The sequence below is a fragment of the Silene latifolia genome, chromosome 8 (genome assembly GCF_048544455.1).
Source record: "Silene latifolia isolate original U9 population chromosome 8, ASM4854445v1, whole genome shotgun sequence".
NCBI lineage: Eukaryota > Viridiplantae > Streptophyta > Magnoliopsida > Caryophyllales > Caryophyllaceae > Silene > Silene latifolia.
Window position 1 is genome coordinate 36,101,857 of NC_133533.1, and position 11,264 is coordinate 36,113,120.

An 11,264-nucleotide genomic window follows, 5' to 3' on the forward strand; every position below is an offset into this window, starting at 1 on the left:
CTTGATGAAGCATAAAAGTGAGTCCTTTGAGAAATTCAAAGAATACCAGAATCGGGTACAGAACCAACTGGGTAGAAAGATTAAAACACTACGTTCAAATCGTGGTGGCGAGTATCTTTCTCACGAGTTTGATCAACACCTTAAGGACTGTGGGATTGCCTTACAGTTAACTCCACCTGGAACACCTCAGTTGAATGGTGTGTCCGAACGGAGAAATCGAACACTACTTGATATGGTTCGATCCATGATGAGTCACACGGTATTGCCTGATTCATTATGGGGTTATGCTCTTATGTCAGCTCCTCTAATACTTAACCGAAGTCCGTCTAAAGCTGTTGACAAGACTCCATATGAACTATGGAAGGGAACGGTCCCTCACTTGTCCTTTATTCGGGTTTGGGGCTGCGAGGCTTATGTCAAGTGGAGACACGAGGATAAGCTCGGCCCGCGATCGGTCAAGACATACTTTATAGGTTACCTTAAAGGAACATTTGGTCATTACTTCTATTCGCCAACCGAACAACGTGTATTTGTTGCGGCTAGTGCGACATTCTTAGAGAAGGAGTTTCTCGAGAATGCAAAGAGTAATAGAACCTTCGAACTGTCGGAGATTCCAGAACCAAATGTCGAGCAACCATTGGAGGAACCAGTTCCTTCAATCCCGGCTGCGGTTAATATTCCTGAGGAACCTAGGAGGTCGGGTAGAGTCTATATTCCTCCGGACAGATACATCGGTATGGTCGAGGAACATGACATATATGACATTCTACTCTTAACGAGTAGTGAACCCGCAACCTATAAAGGTGCCATGACTAGTTCTGACTCACAGCTATGGCTTGAGGCCATGCAATCCGAGATGGACTCCATGTATGAGAACAACGTATGGGATCTTGTTGACTTACCTGCTAAGGTTCGTCCCCTTCAATGCAAATGGCTTTACAAGATAAAGCATTCTGTGGAAGGTCAACAAGATATCTATAAAGCACGACTAGTTGCTAAAGGTTTCACCCAAGTGCCAGGTTTGCACTACGATGAAATTTTTGCACCCGTGGTCATGTTGTGTTCCATTCGGATTATCTTAGCGATTGCCGCTTTTCATAACTATGAAATTTGGCAAATGGATGTGAAAACCGCCTTCTTAAACGGTTATTTGGAGGAAGAGTTGTACATGGTACAACCCGAAGGTTTCATCGATCCTGAACATCCTAAGAAAGTGTGCAAGCTTAAGCGTTCCATTTACGGACTTAAGCAAGCATCTCGGAGTTGGAATCATCGCTTCGACCAAGTGATAAAAGAAAATGGATTTACTCGATCGGTCGATGAACCATATCTATATATCAAGTCGAGTGGGAGCAAGATTGTCTTCCTAATATTGTATGTCGATGACATACTCCTGATTGGGAATGACATACCTCTCTTAACTTCGGTAAAAGTATGGTTGAAGAACCATTTCCAGATGAAAGATCTGGGTGAGGCACAAAGAATTTTGGACATCTGTATCTATCGAGATAGATCACGTCGGATGTTATCTCTCAGTCAGGAGTCTTATATAGACAAGGTCCTAGAGATATTCAGCATGACTAACTCCAAAAAGGGGTTTCTTCCTATGGCTCCAGGGGTGCATTTGAGCAAGTCTCAGGCACCAGAGACACCGGAAGAGAAAGAGCGCATGACCCGGATTCCTTATGCTTCGTCTATAGGATCAATCATGTATGCCATGATATGCACACGTCCGGACGTGGCATATGCATTGAGTATGACAAGTCGATTCCAACAAAGATCCGGGTGAATCACATTGGATGGTTGTCAAGAACATTCTTAAGTACCTACGGAGGACTAAAGATTGGGCATTGAATTATGGAGGCGAACAAAAGCTATGCGAACCGGTTCGCAGATGCTAGCTTCCAAACGGATCGAGATGACTCGAAATCTCGGTCTGATTCGTTTTTACTCTTAATGGCGCTGCAGTCAGCTGGAAGAGTTCCAAACAAAGTGTTACAGCAGATTCTACGACTGAGTCCGAGTACTATGCCGCGTCTGAAGCTGCAAAGGAAGCGATATGGATGCGTCAATTCTTACAAGGACTATCTATAGTACCTAGTTCGAATAACCCGATCACCATCTATTGCGACAATAGAGGTGCCATCTTCCAAGCTAAGGAGCCCAAGTCTAGCAACAAGTCTAGGCATGTACAACGGAAAGCTCATCTAATCCGAGATTACGTGGAGCAAAAGGAAGTAGTGATAGAAAAGATTGTTACAGATGATAATATAGCAGATCCTCTCACTAAACCATTACGACAAGATAAGCATGAAGGGCATGTTAATTCCATTGGTATTAAACGTGTTCCTGAGTTGTAGTACTCTTTTATGGATTAGATTCATTTTCTTTTGTACTCTACACGACATCATCGTTTTGATATTTATATATTTTGTTTTTCATGTGGAATTGTACGACAATTTTGAACACCACAAAGTGAACTGAACAAACATTATATTTTTGGTCCTTAATTGCCCACATGAGCTGATAACTCTGGCAATTATTTTGTGATGTTGGTTGATGGTGGGTTCAACGAGCCATAAGTCAAACGGTTGACCACCAATCACGAGGGCGAGTTATACGGATATCTCGTAGGACACAATTGTGACATCGACGTGGAGTCCTAAATGTTTTATAACATTCGGTGCCAGGTCGTGGATAGGACCTCCATGGTGATCCTAAGAGTCGATTCTTTTGACTATCGACTGTCTCTTGAGATTAAGGCAGATTTTGGGTGACTTTGGTTTCTTTCTCACAGTCATCCGTAACAGGGGGCCAAGTAGATTTTTTCTGGGTCATTTCATGCTGTGCTTATATCGGCGGGGGTCGAGTTGAAGGAAATATTCAGCCTTTATCGTGTACTCGATATTTCTCGGGGCCACTCGAGGAGTCAGAATCGAAATGCATGGCCATGCTCGGATACGGATTCGTTTTATCAGTTAAGTTACTCTCTAGTCGGGGAAACCACTCTAGATACAGATCGATTGTAAAATACGACCTTTGCGGATCCGGATCTGCAAATTGTTTTACATTGAGTGGGAGAAATTTTAAATGGATATGAGAATCGGTTATCGCACATACACTTGTACGGACAAGTGGGAGTTTGTTGGAGCTTGTGTCCTCCAGTGAGTGCGGATAACGTCATTGCATGTACACTTGTACGGACAAGTGGGAGCTTGTTGGGGCTGGTGTCCTCTACAGTTAGTGCAAGGACATATAAATCTCTAAAAGGATCAAAGGGCATACTTTTGTATTATTATCAGTTGATCCACGTTTATCAATAACGGTTGACTTGCTAGATAAGTTTGACGTTATTGTTATACAGATGGCGGTGATCAACTGGTCCCTAAAAGTCACACCTATAGGATACGTTTGAGAGATGTGACGGTATGAAAATACAGTCATGTTGATGCCTATTTTGACTAAACAGTTAGTCGGAGTTAGTGACTAATAATTAGTCACACGCGATGTTGAGATAATTATTTAATACGGATTAAATAATACGGGCTAAGGCGAATTAAGCGGATAATTCGTAAATTGAATATAAACGGTTACATTTAATTAATGTATATTGAATTAATTATACAATATTGTCTTTGTCGGACATGTATTAATATATTGACCGAGTCTTGTTACTAGTTGATATTTTAATAACCGATAACCGATGACGATTTATAATAAAAATCCCGTCATATACATTTAGCAAAAATCGAGTCGGACCACGAGTTAAAAATAAGGAGGAAGTGAAAGCCCACTCCCTCCCCATGCTCACGGTTTGGACCGAGTGAACAAAAGGAGATGATCTCTCTCCGTTTGACCTAAGCTTTTCATTTGAAAGAAAAATTAGGGTTTTGAGAGTATTTTCCTCTGAAAATCCTAGATCTCACATCAAGAAAACTCACAATAGCTCTCTCAATATTGCAAGGCAATTAGAGAGCATTTCTAGCACAAGGGGCATAGTCTCAGACGGTCTTGGGTGCAACGATTAGGAGGAAATCTCTGTTGATTTCTGTTCTTAGGCCGAATTCTCAAGGACCCGAGGTTGATTCTTTATTCCTTATCGTTTCTCTTGTATTTATGTTTTATGACGATAATCACATGTTAAAGATACGTTATAGTCCTCAAATTTAAGGGAATTTTACGGATATTTCCCTTCACTAATCTCTCCGGATAAGGGGCTGAAAGAAGTAACTTAGCCCTCTCCTCTAAATCTCGCATGCCGGCATCCGTGGACTTAGGCTGAAAGTCCACCACCTTCTCTTTGTTGAAGCTTGAACCCTCTTCAGACCGTCTCAAAAATGACCCATTAACCGACGTCGGGTAATACTTCGGAATCGGAACTGACCCATCAGCACTCGGGTCTTGCCTCAATATTGTCGGAGTTGTCGTACCCCGAAACAAGTGGTCCCTCAAATTATTGGGCATTGGAGGACGAAATTCGGCATTATCAGCAGCGGCCTCAGTCGATCGACCATGTTGCTCAGTCGATCGACTGAGTTCTACAGTTCCAGAAGCTGTTTCTTTGCGCGCTTCAGTCGATCGACCGTGTATGTCAGTCGATCGACTGATATACCTGGTAGACGCCTTTTTCTTGCTATTATTCGTTACAGCTTTATTCTTGCTCGGTTCCGCCTCATCTTTTTCAGGGACATCCTCGACCATGGCAGGCCCCTCCAGGGTGGACCCACTTCTCAAAGTAATGGCATTAAGGGTCTCCTTTTGATCAGTTTGGGTCTGTAAATGTCCCGGAGCTCGAGTTGTATTCTTGCTAGCCAATTGAGCAATTTGTATTTCCAACATCTTCATCCCGGCCTCTCTAGCTTGAGACTCTTTCAGCAATAAGTTTTTCAACTCGGCAAGATCGGAATTTTGGGACTGTTGCTGCTGCTGTGGAATATATGGAGGTTTTTGATATGGCTGCTGCTTATGAGGAGGCACATAAGTCTGCTGCTGCTGCTGCTGTGGAGGTGGAGTCGGATTTAGGACATTTTGGCTACTCCACCTCAAGTTTGGATGGACATTCGGCTCATAATAAGTGTTTGTCTGCCTATAATGTTGAAAGGCAGCACAAGACTCAAAAAGACTGGGACAATTTTCTGAAACATGTCCCTCAGCTCGACATCTTCTACAGACGAAAGGACCGTCTGAAACAACATTAACATGATACATCCCTCCTTTTGAAGCTCCTCCCAACTCGTACTTATCAAACCTCGCCGTGAGAGCCTCTAATGCAGCTACAGAAGGAGATTCAGCACTCCTCCTTTGATTCCCCCTGGAATTCCCATACTCAGCTTTATGGGTGGCCAAATCATCGATAATCTTCCACCCCTTAGTCTCTCGCATATTCTCCTGGAATCTACCACTAGCTGCAGCATCCAGGATAGCTCTCTGATTGTCGTACATCCCATTATAGAACTGGTTGCATAGACTCCACTTCTCGAACCCATGGTGCGGAATGGTTCGCACCAACTTCTTAAATCGGACCCATGCTTCATGAAAGTTCTCATCGGGACCCTGTTTAAAGCTTGTGATCTGAGCTCTAATGGCATTGGTCTTCGAGGCAGAGAAATATTTCTTGTAAAACGCCAAGGCCAACGAATTCCAGTCAGTTATCCCATTAGCAGCTCGATCCAAATACCTATACCACTCCCTTGCAGCATCACGAAGGGAGAATATAAACATGGTCTCCTTCACTTGGTCAGGAGTCACACCAGTTGGTGGGGGTATGGAACAGCAATAATCAATGAAAGTCTCCATATGCTTGGCTGCATCTTCATTTGCAGCTCCCCCGAATTGGTTTCTCTCAACCAAGTTGATATAGGACGGCTTCGGCTCGAATTTTCTATCCGTCCCTGGTAATGCAAATCCCTTATAGAGATTCGCAGCTATCGGCTTAGAGTCACTGGCAATAGTTGCTTCTTCGGCCATCTCTAGAAAGTCCAGAGATGTGACGGTCTCAGCTGATGAATTAGAAACAGGAGAACAAGGTGGATCCTCCTCAAATTGAGCGTTCTCGTAGTAACTAGACAGAGTACTCAGCTCTTCCTCTGTCGGCAATACCCTAGATGATCGTCTCAACTCACGCAGGGATTTCTCAATCTCAGGATTGAACGGTACTAGTTCACCACCCTGTGACCTGCGCATAAGAAGAAACTACAAAAAGAATATAAGAAAGGTTTAAGGAACGGATGTCCCTTAAAATAAGAAAGACTAAATAAAAACAACTAAAAATTAGAACAATTGCCTCCCCGGAAACGGCGCCAAAATTTGATGCCTGTCGTTGTAAGCACCAAAAATAAATTTCTAATTTCCAACTACAACTATAGATAGCGGTAGCAGGGTCGAACCACAGAGAGGCAGATGTAATTTTTAGTTGTCTAAATTTAGTCCTAAGGTAACAGTGTGTGGGGGTTGTTTTGAATTGGTCTACAGCTAAAGGGCAGTAAAGGAAAAGTAAACTAATGAAATGTATAAAATCAAATATAAAAAGGGGTACTAGGATGGTCGGTTCACTATAGTTTCGGCGGCAGCATACTAAGTAGGTCTAAATCAAACACGTGAGGCGGGAAAATAAGAGGTCCTCTCGGTCCACTCTCACAGGTAGCATGTTTCGATCTAGCTACAAGTCCCTTATATCACTAATACTGATTTTCGTCCTGAAAAGTGACTAAAAATCTAAACGATACCTATCTTTCGATCTCACCAAAGTTTAGTCATTTTAATTGGTGATCTAACAACTTTCCCTATCTTTCGATCTAATGGGTCAGTCACATCCTAAACATCCAACTAGTCGTGTGCACTCGATTCGTCAAATATAGAATTTAAATCAAATAAAACGAAGCAAAACCTCACGAGGTCAGTCGATCGACCAGGTATGGCGGTCGATCGACTGACACGCGATTTCAGTCCAAATTAATTCTATTACCGCCTAACCTACAGATTCCCTACATCCTAGCACGATAAATTTAGCTACTCATACGAGGAATGATAACAACAATAAAATTAACTAACAAATCTACTGAATTCATGGTTGAAACAATTAAACAAACAATTAACATAAACGATAAATCGGTTTCGGGAGATCTAACCTAGCAATTCTATACTACGAATGAAGGCAAAAAAACTGAATATTGAAACAGATGAATACCGTGTAGAGGATTTGCGGAAGAGGGATCAAAAACCGATTGCAAAAGAGAACTTTTATTAAAGAACGAACTAAACTATGAATGTTGAATTGTATTTCGAACTAATGATAAAAACTAGATTATAGCTTGATAATTATTCTGAAAACCTAACTTACGTTATATAGAATACAACGTAGCTCTTATTCTAAAACCTAATGTACTATGGGCTTCAGGTTCCTCGATCTTTTAATTCACGTCTGAAGTAGTGGTTTGGTCGATCGACCATGTTGCTCAGTCGATCGACTGCTCTGCAGTGTACAGTAGCTTCTGCTTGTCATGGGTTGGTCGATCGACTAAGGGAAGCGGTCGATCGACTGAAGTAGCTGATACTTGACTTCTAATTGTCGTGGATTTGTCTTTCGGGCCTCGAAATGCGCACCAAGCTCGTTCCTTGAGTAAATAATTCATGTCAAATGCAATGCAAGGTACTCGGGGACGGATTTAGCTCGATCTCCGCTAGATTCTTCACATTTCTGCAATAAAGCACAAAAACACGAAAGTAGACGGAAATAGGTGTTGGGAAATGTGTCCTCAACAATAGTGCGATTACATGATTTAAATATCATTATTAAATCTCATTTTAAAGAATACAGTTGGGAAGTAATATTGTTACTGTCAACTGGTCAACATATATCGGTAATGATTGGCTGACTAGAGTTTGACATTACTGTCGTGTGACGGTGGTGATCAGTTGACCCCCTAGGTCATACCTAAAGGGCAATACTCTTAATTGACTATTTAATTAATCGTATAATGTTGCGAGTTAATTAAATTACTTGAAAAATTGACGGACGATTTTGGAAGTAAAATTTGCCTATCAAATTGAAATGTGATTAAATGAGATACGGTCTGAGTAATCGAATTGTATCATTACTCGGATAAAATTATTGTTTAATGAAACAATTGGATTTGAATGAATTATTATAAATACGATTTATAAACGGTAAAATATTTTGGTACAAGTAATTTTGAATTACTAAGTTGATTGTTGTATATGACGTATTTTCATTAATACGTTGATTTTTAATATGTTAAAAATACATAACTATTTATGTTACATATGACATGTGACATATTGACATTTGACAAAAATAATATGGAATCCATATTATCTTAAGTGGACCGAAATATGGAGGGATTATGGTGATTAAATTATGTTTAATAATTTAAGTGGAAACAATATGATGACACCCTACACCTAGCCTTGCATACCTATTCTCTTGGTTAGAGAATCATGCCCATGCATAGGCTAACCAATCCCTCCCCCCACCGGTTTTACCAAGGGCTTTTAGAGAGTTTTTCCTCTCTAAAATTATTCATTCATTCACATTTTTATTTCTAGTGTAAGAAACAAAAATTTCCTCTCTACCTTTAATGATAAATTAGAGAGATTATATACTCCAAAATTCCTTCTCCTCTACCCGGTTTTAGGAGATTAAACACCAACTATTTTGGTTCAATTTTTCATAAGATTAATATTATACTAGATCAAATAATATTAATTAGATTAAGAGAAAGCCTTGGGTATAAAGCTTAGGGAGAGATCTTGTACTTAGATCTTGTTCATCCATAAGGAAAGCTCAAGAACAAAAGAAAAGGAGATTTCTTTTGTGCCCTATTAAACCGAAATACCCATTGTAAGGATGTGATTTCTCCTCTATATTATTATTGTTTGCATGCATAAAATCCGTAATTAATTTTATGACAAATTATTTAGACATATAAGAGTATGTTAGAATGTATAAAGATCTACATTTCCTTCAATCGGTATCAAGAGCCACGGTTGTTTGCATGCAAATTGGTTAAAAGTTTTTCCGAGTTATATGAATAACAAATAAAACTTGTAAAATTTGTGTTATTATGATATATCACGAAATTATTACATGCATGTTAATATTTCTGGTCCTAAAATGTTTTAGGATATTTTGGTTAATTTTTCGGATTTTTATTGTTCATAATTTACAATAATGGCATTTAAATGTGATTTTATGAGTAAAAATGTCATTTTTGGTCTAAAATTAGCTATACTTCGAATTTTCACTTGGTTTTTGGATATGTTGTTACATATATTATTTTGAGATAACCTGCAAATTTTCAAAATTTTTGGACTTGTTATGCTCGAAAAATGAATTTTTCATTATTAAATACGGATTTAAGAGAAAAATAGGTTAATATGAGTTAAATTTCGAATCTGGTCATAGAAAATTAATATGTTGTCACATGAAATTTTACAAGATGTGTGTAAAATAATTGGCTATAAAGAAGTCTTTTTGCATGATTTATGAATTTTTGAAGAAAAATAGCATAAATAGTGACATTATTAATGGAAAATTAATAAAACATAATCTATGACTTAGGAAAAATGTCTAATGTTGCATTTTATTATATTTTTCAGATCTAAAGTTGAAAAGGTAATGAAAATAATTTTTCCATATTTTTATGATTATTTTATTAAAAATCGATAAACCGCAACATTGTTTTTCCGGAAAAATTTCGAAATTTTTAACCTAAGATTTTGAACATTATGAGTGTCATGGAATTTTTCCAGAATGTTCATGAGTTTAAATTTCAAATTTCAAATTTATTTGAAATTTTGTGATTTATTTGAAGTTTAATAGCTTATTTTTGTAATTTTTAGTCCATTTATGAACAATTTTATAAAATATGGGTTAATTATGGTCAAAATATTAGTGAAGACTAAATTTTGAGTCCTAAGAGGTTAGGGTAATTAACTTATGCATAAATATGAGTTTATGTATTTTTGTGATTATAAAATGTTGAAATCACGCAAATCCGTAAAAACCGAGTAATATATGATATTGGCTATTAAAGGCGATTTAGCATAAAAATTGAGCATGTTCATACATAATATAATGCTGCATTTTTCTTTATGATTGTCATAATTTTAATTTATGTAATTTTGAATTATGTAATTTTACTTAGTATGGCCTTAGATTTTAATTGGTATTTCCCGAAATGTATGGGAATATCGATTCGGTTGTAATTTTTATTGTGATCTCGTATCACCGTTTTGTAATTTAATAGATTTATTTTATTTTAGTTACAAATGTATAATAGGAAATTATGTAATTTATTATGTAATTTTATTCATTCCGGAGTTCCAAAAGACGGATTTCTTCAAGAATGGCGATACATAAAGACGGTGTTACCTCGAGATGCGTGCCACAACCGAAGTTCAAGGGACCAATGGAGTTGGTTTCCCAATATGTAATAGTTAAAGAGTTTTTCTATTTTAGGAAAGGCCATACTAGGATTTATTTATCTTTTTGCTTGCATTTTATTTTATGTCACATGCATTGCTAAATCGCCATAACTAAACATGCATTGTCTTTTATCGAGTTTATCGACCGTGTCAATTAGAATTATCGTAGTTCACCGCTTTAGTTCACTTAAAACGTGATAGATAATAAATTGACATGACCTCTCGCTAAAAACTATCAATTGAGACATAGCCTTACCAAATAGTAGAAACCATGAAAACCTATTTCGTGAGGGAGTGCACTCGGCCACACCGGGGTACAAACCTTGTTACGTAGGGGAAGTGGGTGATGAATGTTAATCCACCGAATTCATGTTGATAAGGGATGTATCGGCCCCACCGTGCCCAAGTTAATGTGGGTTTGGATCATGGACACATTTATTCGAAATTTGGATTGAACTCAACAAAAGTATTTGATAAGGGATGTATCGGCCCCACCGTGCCCTTGTCGATGTGTTTTGGGCTAAAGATAAATATTAATGTAATTTTGTCGACCAAGAGTTCTAAAAGTAGAATCGATTAAAGAGTTAATCCACCGAGTTATATTGATAAGGGATGTATCGGCCCCACCGTGCCCAAGTTAATATGAATTTGGATCTTGGAATCATTTATCATAGTTGGGTAGAGGTCACTATGTAAATGCTATACTTGTTTACAAGTATTAATAAAACGGTAAATGTTAAGTTTTCCACTATTCCGTTTTTATATTGTTCTATTTCTTTACCACAATTCATATACGATATCATTTCGATTTTGATTCA

At 38.3% G+C, this 11,264-nt stretch overlaps 1 non-coding gene across 1 annotated transcript; it reads left to right on the forward strand.

Annotated features, from left to right (window-relative positions):
• The first annotated feature begins 5,479 nt into the window (after positions 1-5,479).
• LOC141598046 (small nucleolar RNA R71) lies at positions 5,480-5,586 on the forward strand. Its single transcript, XR_012523249.1, has one exon. It is a non-coding gene; the product is annotated as a small nucleolar RNA R71 (small nucleolar RNA).
• The last annotated feature ends 5,678 nt before the right edge of the window (positions 5,587-11,264 follow it).